At 31.0% G+C, this 16742-nt stretch overlaps 1 protein-coding gene across 4 annotated transcripts in view; it reads left to right on the plus strand.

The window, feature by feature from the left end:
- The first annotated feature begins 465 nt into the window (after window positions 1-465).
- The window catches only part of pHCl-1 (pH-sensitive chloride channel 1), a 269845-nt gene continuing 253568 nt past the window's right edge, over window positions 466-16742 (plus strand). For 2 of the 4 annotated variants that reach the window (XM_085952305.1, XM_085952355.1), the window contains exon 1: window positions 473-923. The gene's annotated coding sequence lies outside the window, so the exon portion shown is untranslated. Of the gene's footprint in view, window positions 924-16742 lie in introns of all 4 variants that reach the window. The other 2 variants (XM_085952330.1, XM_085952363.1) reach the window with 2 other exon arrangements.

Here is a 16742-nt window from a genome sequence, read left to right on the forward strand (position 1 = left end):
AGTAAATAGTAAAACCAGAAGTATTTATATTTTATAAATAAAAAACATACTATGTATACAAATTTACGTTATATCAATTTATTATTAATCTGACGAATATTCCATATTAAAAATTCTAAAAATGTTTTCATTTTTTGTGTTTGTTTACATTAGAATCAAACAAATCGTTGTATATCATATTATTCTGATACTTAATGATATTGCGTGATTACTTTTGGTCTTATATTAATTTTCTTCCGGCGATTTTACGCTATTGCGGTTGTAGAAGTGTTTCTTTAAAAATTTAATAAATTTGTTGAGTTTAATAAAATAGTAAGACAGACCAGTGTCACGATGTCGTGTAGTTTAACTGTAAACAAGGCTTAAGCGTGATAGAGCGAGAGGGTGAGATCGGACGTCGCGACGTTGCGGGGACGTCGCTCTTGCGCCGTCGCGCTGCCCTCGTTGCGTAACCGTAGAGCCGCTACGCCGCAGTGTGCCGTAGACACCCAAACACCGACAGTCTCCGCCGCCTAACGACACGACACACTCTGATGTGCTATTGTTAACCAGTCCAAACTCTCTAGGGCTGTCCTACGCGACTGTACCCCTTGCAACTCTCTCAGACAACCACGGACCGATTGCCATTCACACCGAATAAAATAACACGAACGATTAAAAAGTGAACGACAGAAAAACAACGTTTGTTTTCCTTTGTGCAGCAGAACTTTACAACAACTTTTTTGTTGAAGCCAAAATCGATTCATGTATTTTTGAATAATTTAAACAAAGCTCAATCGTTTAAAATTCAGTGCCGGCAATCTCGACAGTTTTTTTTATTGTTATGATTTATTTATTATTCTACGGTTTACGACGAATCTAATACTGACGGAAAGTGTCTACAAAACTTGAGATTCGACTGGAAAATGTGCGAATGAAAAAAGGTACGTTAAACTTTTTTATATTTTGCTAATGTCAATATTGTCATGATTTTATAATAATATAGTTATTAAAAATCAATCACGTAACAGTAGATTAGCAAATAGTTATATTGCATAATCTATAATCTATTTATTAAAAGTTTTCAATGAATTTTGTATCGTCAACAAGTAGCATTTTAATTGAACTTTCATATAAAAGACACAATATTTTTCATATCGTTTATAATATTTTTTTACGCAAAAATCTAAATATTAAAATAATATTTTATCTGTGCTTATATATACATATATGACGTCATCAAAATATAACCTAATATTATTCAAAGATTTTCAATATGACAAAAATATAAATAACCTGTAATCGAAAAAATAAACGAAATTTACTGCAGACATCACTGCAGTAGTTTCAGTAGAAAGCATCTAGAAGTAAACATTATAGGTACCCTTTACTGTAATAGACAAGTTTTCACGAAGCCGTAAGATTAAAGTAAATTTAAATTCACTATTTATAAGTAAAAAATATATAATATTACAATACTAAATACCTTTTAAGGAGATATCAGATAACGATTTTTTATACCTTCGGCAATATACGTATGCAGGTAAACTGAATAATATGTTACGTGTAATAGTGAAAGTCATTTTTCTATCTCTTTGTCTTGATAAAACATTTAACGATAATATTTATACGATTTTCTCCTATGTGATACAGTGCCAATTATTTCAAACACACTTACGTTTTGGTGGAAGAAAATTGCATTATATTCTATCCACATCTGCATTCGTTGGCGTTGGAAGATACTCATTTTTATTATAATATTATTCAGAGTGCACTTATGCATATTGAAACCAGAATCACTTACGCTGTTTCATATTATCATTTATGTAACTTAAATACATTTATGCAACACTGTAACATGTTTGTTAACATTTTAATTTATACCAATATACAGCTTTGCGGGTAGTTATATTTTGATATCTTCTTTTATTATTATTAAATTATGATAAAATATAAAATTGACAACATTGCGTTATTTTTTATGATATAATATGTCACAATATATTATATTAGAATCACAATAATCAATCACTTTCTTAGTTGGACATCCCCAAGCATATTAAATACCTTTCGGGATATTTTTCTGCAGTATCACTGTTTCCAGAGAGATTTTCCAGGTAATCCGTAACTTCCTGGCGTCCAATCGATTACATAACTTGTTTAGTGCGTCATCTTTTTGTTGGATAAATAAATAAGTACCTGAGTTTTGTAAATGTACACTATTAATTCTCATAACCAACCAACCTGTAAATTTAATATGAATTTCAAATATTTTCGTTTCAATTTACAATTAATTATTCAGTTTAATAATTATACAGTCAATTATTTAATATATTATACTATTTTTTAGATGTATTTATTGTAATGATATGATTTTAAAATTTCTATATTTAATTATTTTAAATACTTAGTAAATTTAAAAATATAACACCGATTTACACTTTGTCACGAAATGTAATACTTGAAAAAATTTTTCCCATTGTTATTTAAAATAAAAGGCAAACCACTTAGGGTTTAAGCGTAGTACCTACTCAACGCTTTTATTTTAAAATACGACGATTTTTGAGGAAAATTCGCTCCTTTGTCATTCATATCAATCAATTTGTAGAGTATAAAACTTGACGGATTAACCGAAACGCGCGACACGGAATTTACAGTAGCTAATGATGTAACAATAATCGATATTTCATTTATGAGCTTTGAAAGACATCACTCATTGAGTTTTTAATGAAAGAATAAAAAACTCCCAGCAGCTTTCCGGTGAATTTATAGCTAAGCGACAGAGGAATTTACTGCATACACCTATCATCGTGCAGGCAAAGCTTTTCCGTTTTATATCGAGCTTTTCTAGCATCAACGTAAATAGTTCAAATCTGTTTGCTACTTTACATTCTTTTTCGATTCTCGTCGGGTAGGTTATATACATATACAGGTAAATATGCAATACTATTGAAGACTACGTACATATACGAACTTATAGTAATGTCTACTTATTTTATTTTCATTAATAATACTGTAATAACACCCCGGAAACATATTATATATATAATAAAAAATCTTAAAAAATACAACGCTGGACAGAACAGAAACATGTATCAATAGGACTTCGGCCAATGTGCTTTACCAATTTAGTATCCAGTATCCTACCTAATTACGATGAAATTAACTAGTTGTCATGAAACAGAAGTGCTTCAAAAATTTCGCTAATAATGGTGATTAGTTATTGTGGCTTGAATCTAGATGCCAATAATAAGTACCAACTTCCTTTAATTACCAACCAGCAAATATTTCATAAGATATGAAAATGTGACATTTTTTTATTGGACATACATATTTTTAAAACATATCAAAAACATGCCCTTCAGTCGCACTTATTAATGAAATTTGGAAACGGCTCAGTTTATGACTAATAGTAAATTTCATATATTAATTTTAATGTTTATTTAGTTGTGGGTATACGTATACTATAAACCCATGAACTACCCTACAAAATGACTTATTTAGATACCTGGGTAGAAGGTCCGCAAATATGTAGACATCTATAAACTAACATCACAAGCTAGTGTATTATAAATCCATACGTTTATGGATAAAAAATACAGACATTTCAAAAATTAATGACTCAATTTTCAGTATTAATAATTTATTCATAATGATACATTTCAACATTATTATGACCATGAAGGTACAATGAAAAATATAACTAGGGCACACTGTCTAGTTTAGTTGTGCTCAATCCTCGGCCCGCAAGTCATATGTGGCCCTCCATACCTATCATTTATTACGTTCCATCGACTACCTGGCATAACTTTCAGTGAAACATTGTAAAATACTTTCGTCTATTAATAAAAGAAAAATAACTTTTATAGTTTTATTTTGCTGCAATAGATATCATTGAAATACGCTGTAGACCAGAGTTATGTTACCATTGCAATGGGTTGGACAAATGGTTAACAACTATTCCTCGCATAAAAGTCTGTTAATACAACCATAAACTCTATTGAAGCATATTCACCGTTTTAAATCGAATATGACGATTTAGTCTTCAATTTACGACTTAGTGCACGGCGTATATAACGATAAATGTGTACTGCAACACTACCTAATCATTGTCATACGCTTTAGTACAGAGTTATATTGCCCTCACTATGGACTTAATGCAATGTGCGAATGTTTAATAACTATTCTTCGTATAAAAAGTCAGTTAATTCAACCATGATATACAAGCATATTATAAACACTCATTTATATATCGAAAATGGTGATTTAATCTTCAATTTATAGCTTAGTGCGTGGCGCATATAACTATGAATGTGTATTGCATCGGATATCATTGACATATGCTGTACTCCACAATTATATTGGCATCACTATGGATCTAGTGCATTGGGCGATTGTTTAACAACTATTCCTCGTATAAAAGTATGTTTATATAACTGTATGTAACCTACATACTCCACTTAAAAACGAACATGGCGATGTAATCTTAAATATTATATGGCTTAGTAAATGTGTACTGCAGCAGATCTCATTGACATTCGCTGTAGTCAAGAATTATATTATTACCCAATGGGTGGGACAAAATGGCTAACTTACTATTACACATATGCATCGCTTTAGATCGAATATTATGGTGATTTAATCTTTAATTTGTATCTTAGTGTGCGGCGCAAATAATGATTAATGTGGGCGGCTCTCGTGGTGCAGTGCGTAAGGCGCTTGCCTTCCACCCGAGAGTTCTGGGTTTGATTCCGGTCAGGACACAATATTTATATGTTTTTCTCAAAGCCTGAGTGTTTGTGATTGTTCAAAATTACTAACAACCATCTTGTACGACAAAAGCAAGGGCATGATTATTAATAATTAAAAAAAAAAATGATTAATGTGTATGGAAAACAGTAATTTCGAGTTGGAAATATTATACTTTTTACCCTGGTTAAGCATCACTGGTTTAATAACTATTATGTATAAGTAGAGGAAACCAGTTATATTCATAACTAGAATTTCTAATACTTTCTAGATATTACTATTTAAAAGCGCGCCATTTAATAAATGTGTGAGTATTGATGTTTTTAAGTGTCGTTATAGCTCCGATGGGGTATATTTTAAGTTCCCGGACACTTTGCGTATAGCCCCCAAGGCGATGTTGGAAAGTTTTCCTCGTCAAAAATAATCTTGCAATTGGGAATCTCGATTTTATTCCGGCTCTCCGCGTTGGCGATGGAAGTAATTTTTCAACATTTTTATTAGAGGTCAAAACATTCGGGAGACTTGATTTTTACAGTATATATATATTGTATTATATTATACTATATAAGCTTTCACTCAAAATTGCTATTCAATAAGTAATACAAAATGAGTATATGTGGGCATTGTTTTATAGATAAATATCAAAAGCTCATTCGGTGTACTTCCTTGTATCTAATTTATAATTTTTGTATTTACCTACTCTTTCTACTATTTAATAAATTAATACTGCATTTATTTCTTCTTTTATATTATATACTGTTTTAATACTATTTATTTGTTTTTAATTGTCATGTTGTGAACATCGTAAATTAAAAATTGTAAAGTTCACAAAGTATATGTAAAATAAATAGGAACAATTTGATTTAATTTGAAAACGATATATAAATTTGTATATATAAATATATATATATATATAAATAAACGGTGGCCGCGTGGCTTATGCGCTGGACTATCACGCCGTGGGTCTCAGGTTCGAATCCTGGGTCTGACAAGAACACATATTGTTTTTCAATTTGCGTGTGAGTCAGGGTATGGACCTAATAGGTTGAGCAAGTGGCTGACATCCATTTCTCGTAAAAAAACAATATCTGTTAATACAACCCTCTACTTTGTGGAGGCCCATATGATCCTATTAGGATCGGACATGGTCGAGAAAAAAACAAAATTTTGTAGTTGTATGACTGTTATAAATAAATTGTCATTAATAAAAACAAGGTTTTGAAAACATTTACCTTACAGCGTAGGTACCGAACCAAAATGTTAGAAAATATAAATATGTTGAATTATGAGTAACCATTGCTAATTGAATCAATATGTACAGTTCTTGTACAGTTCTGTTGTGGCTACAAAATAATATGTTGACTGTCGTAACTACATCACCGCATTATAAATGGTTTTCCATTGAGCATTTTATCAGAGTCGACTGTATATATTTAAAATGTATCTGTGTACCAAATTTAAGTCTGAGCCAATCAAATTTGAAGTCTAAAAGCCGTTAACGGTTTAAATCTAGATAAATATGTACATATAGATCCTTAGTAAAGTCAATCTAGGGTTAACAATAAATAAATTATATTTTTTTATATCTGTCATAGATAACATTACATTAATTGTTGAAATAAATTTTGACATCATGTTTTAAACATAGTACCTATTTTATTATTTTTATTATCATCGACACCAGTGTGGATTTTCTATGATATTTCTTGACTTGTTTTTATGGGATATGGTTATTACCCACAGCTTCAGAAATCACTGGTTTATCATGGATAGTGTCAGTAATGATTTACGGAAAATTTACTACCGAAAATATTATATTTAAGTTTATTTTATGTTTGCTGGTTATTATTCAGGAAAATCAACTGATATATCTAATTAATACTTTGGACGCGGAAGACGCACACGGTGCGTAATGACCAGGCGGCCGATCGATGTAATTAACGTGCATTTTAAAGGGGGCAATTAAAATCTCATTATCTATTCAGCAGCGAAAGCGTTAATTAGTTGTAAACTGAAATTGTTCTAAATTTTAAAAGCGGCACTCTTGTTAAAGCTTGTGCCCGAAAAGTCGTGTTACGTTACCATAATCACCTTTTAATTACCCTATTTAAATAACACGTTAATTACATCTAATGGCCAACCACTCCAAACGCGCCATTCGCGGTGTTAGCACTAAATGAGTTAAATCAAAATAATATTGTAAAAATGACATGCATAAAGTAATCTATGTTGTCAATAATGTATAATGTATATGTTGTCAGTTTTTAAATTTAGAATTCCCGGTAATTATTAAAATATTTTTTTAATTCACGTACAATGTAAAAGTATGTAGATTTCACAATATAAATTGAATAAAAATGTAAACTAATACTTGATACAAACTTTAAATTATTTAACCACACCGGGTATGCTGGATTCATAATTTTATCTGTTAACGTTTTAGATATCATAGTGAAAATAATATAATATAGGACGTATTTAATACTGCTAGTCTTTCGTGTTTGCTTATATAATCGATACTCAAAATAACATTCTTTTGTCAGAAACTAGTAAACGACATTCAAAACTATTTGTTTAATATCTGGTTAAAACTAACAGACGTCAGATTTTTAGGTTATCAATCGGACGCATGTTTTAGTCACTAGTCTCTCAAAAAGGCATTAGGTATATCGTTAAATATCTGCCAAACCAAAACAGTTTTAATATTTTCGCATTTTTTATAGATATGGGGAAGCGAGAGAGAATAAAAAATCTTAATGCAGTTTTTCATGGATTCAAAAATATTTTATTAATAATTTGTATAATAATAAAATTAGTGAGAAATTTGACATTTATGTATGTCTGGGTCATAGCATTTACGTTAATCAACCGATAAACGGCAAATTAGTGTCTGAAAATTTGTGACATTCCATGCATCTCGGCTTATGTATAGTGAAACAAAGTGCTTAATAAGTATTTTTTTGTAATGTCACGATGATTGTTAAATATCAAAGTATGTAGATACTAATCTAATGCCGCGTTCTCGCATGGTGATTTTTGACGTTCAACTGAATGTTGAATGATAGTTGAAAGTCAATTGATAAGTTCCTACTTCCCACTAAATTTTAACAAAGTTGACCAACTTTTAATTTGAATTGAAGGAAGTTGAGTTCCTTTCTACTTTTGTCGTCTTAAGAGTTTTTTTAGATTCAGATTTAGAGTAACTAACTAGCATCGGCATATCAAACTTGATTATTAGGTTCCATGATAAACAGAACAGCGATAAATATAACTATACCCTTTCAGGAAGAATATAATATTTAATATTGAAATTGTCGTATCTCTATAATATGTTGTAAGTATAAATTTTTAATAACACAGGTTTTCAATACGCCATAAAAATCAAATTATATATTTCCTACATCCCTAATCACTGGAAAAGGTCAATTGAACGAGACTCAACTTCAAACTAGATATATCTCGTCTTAATTATTAATCTAATATGTTCAAAATGCTTGGGTGACTAGGTACAACGAAATAATGAGTTTAATAATTCGGTATTCGGAGGAGTTGATTATCAAACTCAAGCAGATAAATTGAGGTTTTTACGCCGAATGGCCAACATGCAATGATTATAAATATTATATTTCGTTTATAAACTTAAGTTTTATAGGTAATTTAATTAATATTATTTAATTAACAAATGGATACCACAAAAATGAATGTTTTATTTTTTCATTGGCTGTTTTGTTTTGTCACCGTTCTGCTTTTTCATGTTATGTTTTGTCCGGTTACCGATTATTTTACTTAACGCCATCTGGATTACAATTATTGTTTCAGTTTAAATCGATGCGTAGGAACATTCTTTTACATATCTTTTTCAACATTGTACATACAGTTAAACGACAAAAATTGCGAGAATGCGGCATAATATTACAATTCTATCCAAGCGTGTTATAATAGTGTTGTTTTATTCAAATTGCGCGATGATTAATTACATTACCTCATGCCAAAGTTTTTTGTTTTAATAATTATTTTATATTGTTATCCCATGCCAAAAATCGTGTAAGTAAAGGACCTCGATCAGAATCGACGACAAAAACATGTCAATTTAGCTTTGGTATTCGCCATACGGGAGCTTTACGCAAGAGCTTTATTACACTAGTAGATTACTTCGGTTGATGTCACGGCTTGTATTTTTAAAAGGTTCTCGTAATTAGCCACCTTAACCTTCCCGTCTCTCCTCCCTATTTTTTCTTTGGCTCGCCTTATCGTAGATGTTACGTATTATAAAAGCTTACTTTGTACTCAGACCGCATCATAGTTAGCTTTTTCTTGATGAGCTTTTTCTTAATCACCATACGAATAATGACAAAATAATTCTCCAACAATAATACCAAAGTTATATATTTCACAAAAATAATATTACCCTTTATACTCCTTGTTAGAAACAATGGCACACAACAAATAGTTTTACTTTCGCGTAGTTTTTTGACTAACACTAATGATATTTTTGCTGGCAAAAATTGACATATTTCGTGCTGAATGTTGTGAAAATGACTCTTCGAAAAGTCAAATGTTGTTTGGAATTCTAACAGCTAATTATAAGAAAACAGTTATGTAATAAAAAAATCAATGTCAATTTTATTATTACAGGCCCGCAGTGGATCAGAGAACAAAACACCGATTTTAAATCCGCATATCACTGGTTCGAATCCAACGACTAGATAAAATTAATCTAATAAGTTTTACATTACATCAGAACATCGGTGCGAACAGAATCGTACAGGCCTCGACAAAGTGGATGTTGTATTATTAATAGGTTTTTGTGTTTACGAGATACGGATGTTAGCTACTTGCTCATCTTATTAATTAGATCTGTGAATACATTTAACATAGGTACTATAATATATACAGGAATCTATTTCAATACGATAGATCAAACTTAATTAATTTTTAACCTCCCTTTAAATACACGAAACAATTGGAAAATAATGAAATATTTTATAGTAAAAACTACACATTGTAAAAACCACAAACACTTCATAATAATTAATAAATTACATCAACTACACAGCTTTTGATAATTTATTATCCATTAGCATAACACACAACTATACTAATTATAATATTATGTAAATTGAATTCGATATTCTATAATTATTATTTACATACGAATTAAATTAGACTGTGTATGGCTTTTTGTTATACAGGATCAATCACGAGAGACTTAAAACATATTCCATAAAATACTTTTTTTTTTAAATGTATTCTATGAGAAAAACTGTTGATTTCAGCATATTATTTGCCTTTACTGAATGAATGTAGAATTTGAGTATTTGTTTTTGAATCTACAAATATTTTAAGTTTACAAAAAATCATGCTTAATATAATAGTAAAGCTTTATGTTTATGCGTTCCGATTATTTAAATATCGTCGTTGAGTTGTTAAACTTAAACACCGTTTAGTAATAGTATAAGGCTTAATTTTTTAAATGGTACCAACATAAAAAATATCATTAATTACAGAAACCTCTGATTTAACATGTTTCATTTTAATATAACCATATCGGCGCTATTAAATATAAACACTTGAATATAACGAGTAACCAGTTATTCAAAAAATGAAGTCATTGTGATTATACTCTTATAAAGTAGTTTTAGCATCGAACATGCTTTTGTATTGACCGCCCTTGCGGATTCATTACGAATACATCGCACAGGCAGCAGTAACGAAAACAAAAAAAAAATAAGTCACGAAAGTAGCGTGGCGTAGGCCGTAGTGGCTTCAGAGTTCAGTCGGTCGCGAACCATCCACGAACGGCGCTTCGGGAATGACGTGTGATCCGCGTCCCGCAATTTATTTTTTCTTTCGAATTTGGACAACCAGCATTTACAGAATCAGTAAGCAAAGCATGTTCCATGTTTAATAATTTTGGCCGTCAGGGTTTAAGTAACCATCACCTGAGGGGCCCTGGGGGGCGGAGCGGGAGGGTTTGTTTTGGATGAAGGTTTTAACAGAAGTAAAAAAATGTTGTTCGCCACCTTACTAGTAATTATAATGAATCGAGCTTTAAGCCATTTTTCCAATAAATATGCAGATAGCACCACATTCATTTATCTTTACCGATTGGTAATGAATAATTCCCGGCCGAGCTTTATATTGGAATGCGTTTATTACATTCTCTTTAATTTGGCATTTGACCCGTTTGGGAGCTGATTTCAATATTGATATCCGCAGGAATGCAAATTGATTTATGTCTGTCAGTTATTAAAAAATATTATACCCATTACCTTCCTTTTCTCGGTCGACCCTTTTTTATCTAAATCGAGAGCTTTTTTGGTATTCGGTAGACTCCGTTTCACGTAGATTATTCAAATGTATTTAAACATTAATAAAAAATAAAACTATCTTCCACGCATTTTTTAATACACACTACCTTTATACAGCTTTCCGTTCGTGCGTATTCTTCTATGATATTCTAAAATATTCTTCTATGTTATACTGGAAGCGTCTATGAAAGTAATTTCTAAAACTATGTTTGTAAATGGCGTGCAAAAAATTAACAAAATTTCTACTATATTTCTTATTCACTCAAACCCACATGAGACAGGATCTTCTCTCTCGCTATGGGATCCCGTAATTTTACTAAACGTCAAAATAAATATGTGTACCTCATTGAAACCACGTCGAACTGGCTATAATTCAATTTGGAACAAAGTAAAACATTAATAATAGCACCATCTTTACTTACAATGTGGATTTATGGACAATCTCAAAAAAAGGATGTGATACACTACTTTTTTGAGAAGGATAGCATACGTTAAAGAAGGTACAATCGTGAACGCAAGGTACATATTTATTAGACAGTGGTCTCACTTTATCCACACAGTGAAATTATGCCTGCTAAGTAAAGCAAGTTATGGAGTTGGGTTACCTGAATTGAGCCTGAATAGAACCAGTATCCTTGGAGCCTTGTAGATTGCAATCAGACCGAATTTAATGGAGACGTTTCCTCGACGCGGGTAAGAATCACACGAAGAAATAGATAAAATCCACTTTGTCCAATGATAAGGATTAATGTTGGTAACCATTTGGACAGTAAAAGTATTGATTAACGTATGTTGAAGTAAATACAAATTACCGGCTTTCTCATGCGAAACGGTTTCTAGCCTACAAAATCTAAAATTTACGGCATCATACGGGCAATGAGGGAATTTAATTCCTAACATTTTGAGGTTTAATCAACCAGTCGACCTAACCAGTAATTTAACCTGAAATATGAATAACTCTAAAATATACATTTATTATTTTTTCAGTTTGGCACAGTTATTGTAATATTATTCAAGACCTTGTTATTTCGATTAAAATATTACATTTTAAGCTTTTTTAATCAATTTTACAGTTGATTCTAAACACATTATCATAACCTATCCTTAGTATATAGTGGAGCGTATACGTACTTTTAAAATATATGAAATATATTCATAATTTCAAAAGAATTATAATGGGCTGACAGCTGATATATTATTTAACTTTATATTAAAATTTTATACTGAATACCGCGAAGATATCTACAAAATAATTTCATAACACTGTTTAACTATGTAAATTCCAAGCAAAGTATTAAATTCTACAATGCCATAATGAAAACTGCGAAACATTACTAAACATATTGTTACTTATATATTACCACATATGAATTTATTTCAATACATACCTATTATGTATTATAAAAACTTTTTTCAGATTTCCATATTTTTCACTTAGCCCCATATTGACAGTAGTTTAAGATTGTAGATTTCTTAACAGATTCTAATATGTATTTCCAATAACATTGTATTCCTGATAACTGTATGCGTAATTTTACTGCCAATATGTTTTAATTAAATAATAACTACAACGATGACAGACATCTCTTGAAAAATTTGTAAACACGTCAAGTAGCAAAGATATTAGGCATTTTTCGCAACAAGGACGTGAAAGGTGTGTATTCAAATTCCACATGGACTAAGATTGTTCTAATAAGTATGATTCTACGGATCTTTAAAGTAATGTATTTTATTATTATTATACAATATAAACGCTACATAAAAAAATACTTTAATTAAAAATAATATACCTACTTCCAATAACAGTGTGTTTCTTATAACCGTAGGTATGTTTTAATTAAAAAAAGCACAACACATTTCGTAATACTGAAAATCATTAACGAATAGGGCTGGATTCGATCGCTTCAATAGAACATTTTCAAAATTGAGTGTGATTTAGTTTAACGATTAATAAGAACAAGATAAAAAAAGAACTTTTTATAAACAACGTTTTTAAATTTTCTGTTGAATTATTATGCTCAATATGCTCAAACTTGTACTTGATATGAACTAAATAAAAAACAAACAAACGGATATAGAATACTGAGATGTCATTTTGCTAGGACCACCCCCTTAGCAACCAATAATAGTATTTTACTTTTTACGGATTTTTCTGTAATAATTTTCCATACAAAACAGAATTAACTGAAAATGAATTCAATTCGGTTTAAAGACGGCTAAAAGTATTAAAAGAATGCATTGGCATCGTGTTCTGATATATTCTAAAAGTTTCAAATGTCTAACTAGTCGGGAAGTTAGTTAAAAATCGATTGCAAGATTTTTACTGGACAAACAAGAATACGAGCTAATAAAAACGTTGTAAAAATGTGTAATTAAGGCTCGAATTCATTATTATTAAATAAATTAATGATGTAATACTTCAATATGACATCCGTTTCTAATGAAATGCACTCTATTACATAAGCTCTCAATAATGTACAAACATTCAATACGACAAAGTTAAATAAAACAATCGATACGTTATTGATTAATTATTTTGTCAGAGAAACTTTTTGTTTGCATTCTTGCGGCATGACCCTCGTTATCAAAATAATAATATTTACATACTTAAAGACGTATCACGACATTGGTCTGGAAATTATCCGACAAGTAGTGGTGACGCCGCCAAACAGAACCGTGACGCAATATCGTATGAAAATAATTTCGCGACCGTGATTTGCTGCGAATGTATTACGCCTACTGTAGGTACCTAATGCGATTTCGTGCAGAGACTTTTGAATAATTAATAAGTTTTGTGCCATGTTGGTTTAAGTCTCATGAGAAGGAAATGTAGGCCTTTTTATAAAAAAAATGTACCTTTGTTTAGCGAAGCTTTTCTTCTCCGAGAGAATTTTTTGACAAACATTTCTAAGCGTGACACAGTTTTCATAAATGGCCACAGATGTATGTATTCCAAGTACAAAAACGTAATTTTAGATTCTATAGTGATAGGTAGTAAAAAAATGTAAACATAAATAATATATATTTTTTAAATATACCTATATTCTTTTCAACTAGACAATAGTTCATTATATGCAATGACAGTACCAGTATAGTGAAACAGTAGCGTAATTAGTAATACGGTCCCCACAAGGGGAGGGGCTGACCGGGCTCAGGAAAGGCCCGGCGTGACGAGTCGACCGATAAGTGAGATAAACAAAGACCACAAATTTGCTCTAATAGTAAAAAATAATAATTAAAATATTTCATTGTATGATGCAATTTTTAGCTCTGTGCCGATACTCGACAACTCCATAATTCAAATGAATGTACATATTAAAAATACAAAAAATCGCTAAAAATACACCTCAATTTTACCGCGTACACCATGGAAAACGCTACTGTAGCGCATCACATTGCCTTTACTCTTAGCGATAGGTAGGGGGCCCGCCAAACATCTTAGCCTGGGGGCCCGCTTCAGGATGTGGGGGCCATGATAAGTAATATAAGTGAAACAATCACAAACTGCCAGGGTTTGAGAAAATCACATAAATATTGTGACCTCACCCCAAATCGAACCCGGAGCACCCGTACGAAAGACCAGCGCTCTACATTCTAGATTACGAGGGCTGCCGTATTATAATATAGTATATCGTCAGTCAACTTCTCTTAACTGAGATTTAGGCACAAGTTTAATTTATAATTGATGTACTTTGAAGATTGCATACTTGTTAATAAAATGTAAAACTAACCACACAAAACAGAAAGTCGAAAATTTGGTGTTCAATACAAGGATGGTTTAGATATGCATATAATATGATGTAGGTATAACACGCGGGTAATAAATAGTTTGGTAGAGAAGAAACACACGGCAAATGGGATGAACCTGTACGTGTACTTTTGCACAGTTGAAAGCTCGGGGTCAACAAAACACCCTCATTCCTATGAACCCCGATATTTTCATGTCCAAACCGTTACTGTTTTAGAGGAAGATGAAATAGGGAACAGGCAGGGTAGGTTTGTTTGACTCCAATAATAAGAAGATTGATGCGTGAATGAAATGAACCCTGGTTTTATTATCTCCTTCCAAATAAATATTAATTTAATTATTACAGGTACGTTTACAGATTATAATTTAGATGGGTGAAATCACGGTTATGCGTTCTGACGAATTGCGAAGTTGATCAGGCGGAGCGAACGATAACCGTACGGTTAAATCTTTGATAACTGACTGACAATGTTTATTTCATGTGCTGAGTGTTTTTATAGTGATTCGATACAATAGAAAATGCTGCTATCACTACTTGAATATTTTGATAATCATGCTTTGTTGTGTAATGCATAATTCATTTCGTAAAGTATAAACAATTGATTTCAATTTGAACAATTAAGCAGTTTTTAATAATTAGGCAAGATTGATTTTCATGTAAACAACTTTTGTGCATATCATGATAAATCGTTTTGTAAATTATAAATAATTGATTAATATAATTATTGAATTATTTTTGCTAAATTAGCTTTCTGTTAAAAATTGATTGATTCACATAAATCGCTTGTTTTGCTATTTCAACAATATTATGTTGCAAGATACATTGTAATTATAAATTAAGTCATGCGGATGGTAGGGTATTGACCTTCCCTACACTGTATTGCACAGCAAACCTGCGACTTCTTGCGATTTGTGGTAACATTTTCTGGTCGCATTATGATTTGAGATTGTAACATTATTTATTAAACATATCTACGGAATTCTAAATAGCACGTCGGATATATTAGGAAATTTCTGAATGGATTGCATTTGGACTGGTAGATTGGTAAAGCTTCTCGCTCGGAACGCGATGAATGTAGGTTCGTGTCACTTTCGGTTCAATTTTGTTCTAAGTTGTAATAAGTATATTATTCTGATAAAATATGATAATGGTTAATGAGTAAAGACCTAAACCTTTCCTTTACTTACATCAAGTAATAATTACATCAAGGGTTGACGATTATATCGTATTCACAATTCATCATCATCATCTTTATCAAACGGGATCGATTCATTGTTGGATGAAGATCTCTCAAAGCTCATTCTATACCTCTTGCAGATAATCTTATGCTGACTTGATTAATTCATCGATCCAGCTATTTTTTCTGCTTGGATACCATTGGATGTCTGGATGTTTCCAACGGTTATCCATTTTCCTGGCAACATAATATTATTATCACGTATAATTTATGATTTGTATTCGGCTTTAATAGCATTCAAATGCGATAATTATTACTCAGCTGTTGTTTTCAACCAATAAATTATTATCTACGTAGATGGATGTCGTCTATATACGTTTGCATTTAAAACTATTTTATTATGTTTACTTTCTCATTTGTTTGCAGTAAGAAGTGAATAAGTCTAAAAATCAAACCATAGTAAATTGAAGTTTTTGTAATAATCCATAATATATTACATATATTTTTTTTAAATTTAGAATAATACGTTATCTACTTTTCTAAAGTGTATTTTCTTTTCTTTTGTGTATAATGGCATAGTTTATTGATATCGATTTCTTTAATATGTTCAGATATCTTTACATAGGTATTATATGAGTTTCTTTTTTATCTATATTTGGCTCTCATTATGTCCTAAAATTAGATGCTAAACTAGATATATAGGTATATGAATAATTGAATTAAATAAAGGTCTACATTATGTGTTTTATCGCAAGGCCAGACATTTTCACCCAAAAT

The sequence above is a fragment of the Rhyacophila brunnea genome, unplaced genomic scaffold (assembly GCF_057557595.1).
Source record: "Rhyacophila brunnea isolate RB1 unplaced genomic scaffold, BYU_Rbru_1.0 scaffold_10, whole genome shotgun sequence".
Lineage (NCBI taxonomy): Eukaryota > Metazoa > Arthropoda > Insecta > Trichoptera > Rhyacophilidae > Rhyacophila > Rhyacophila brunnea.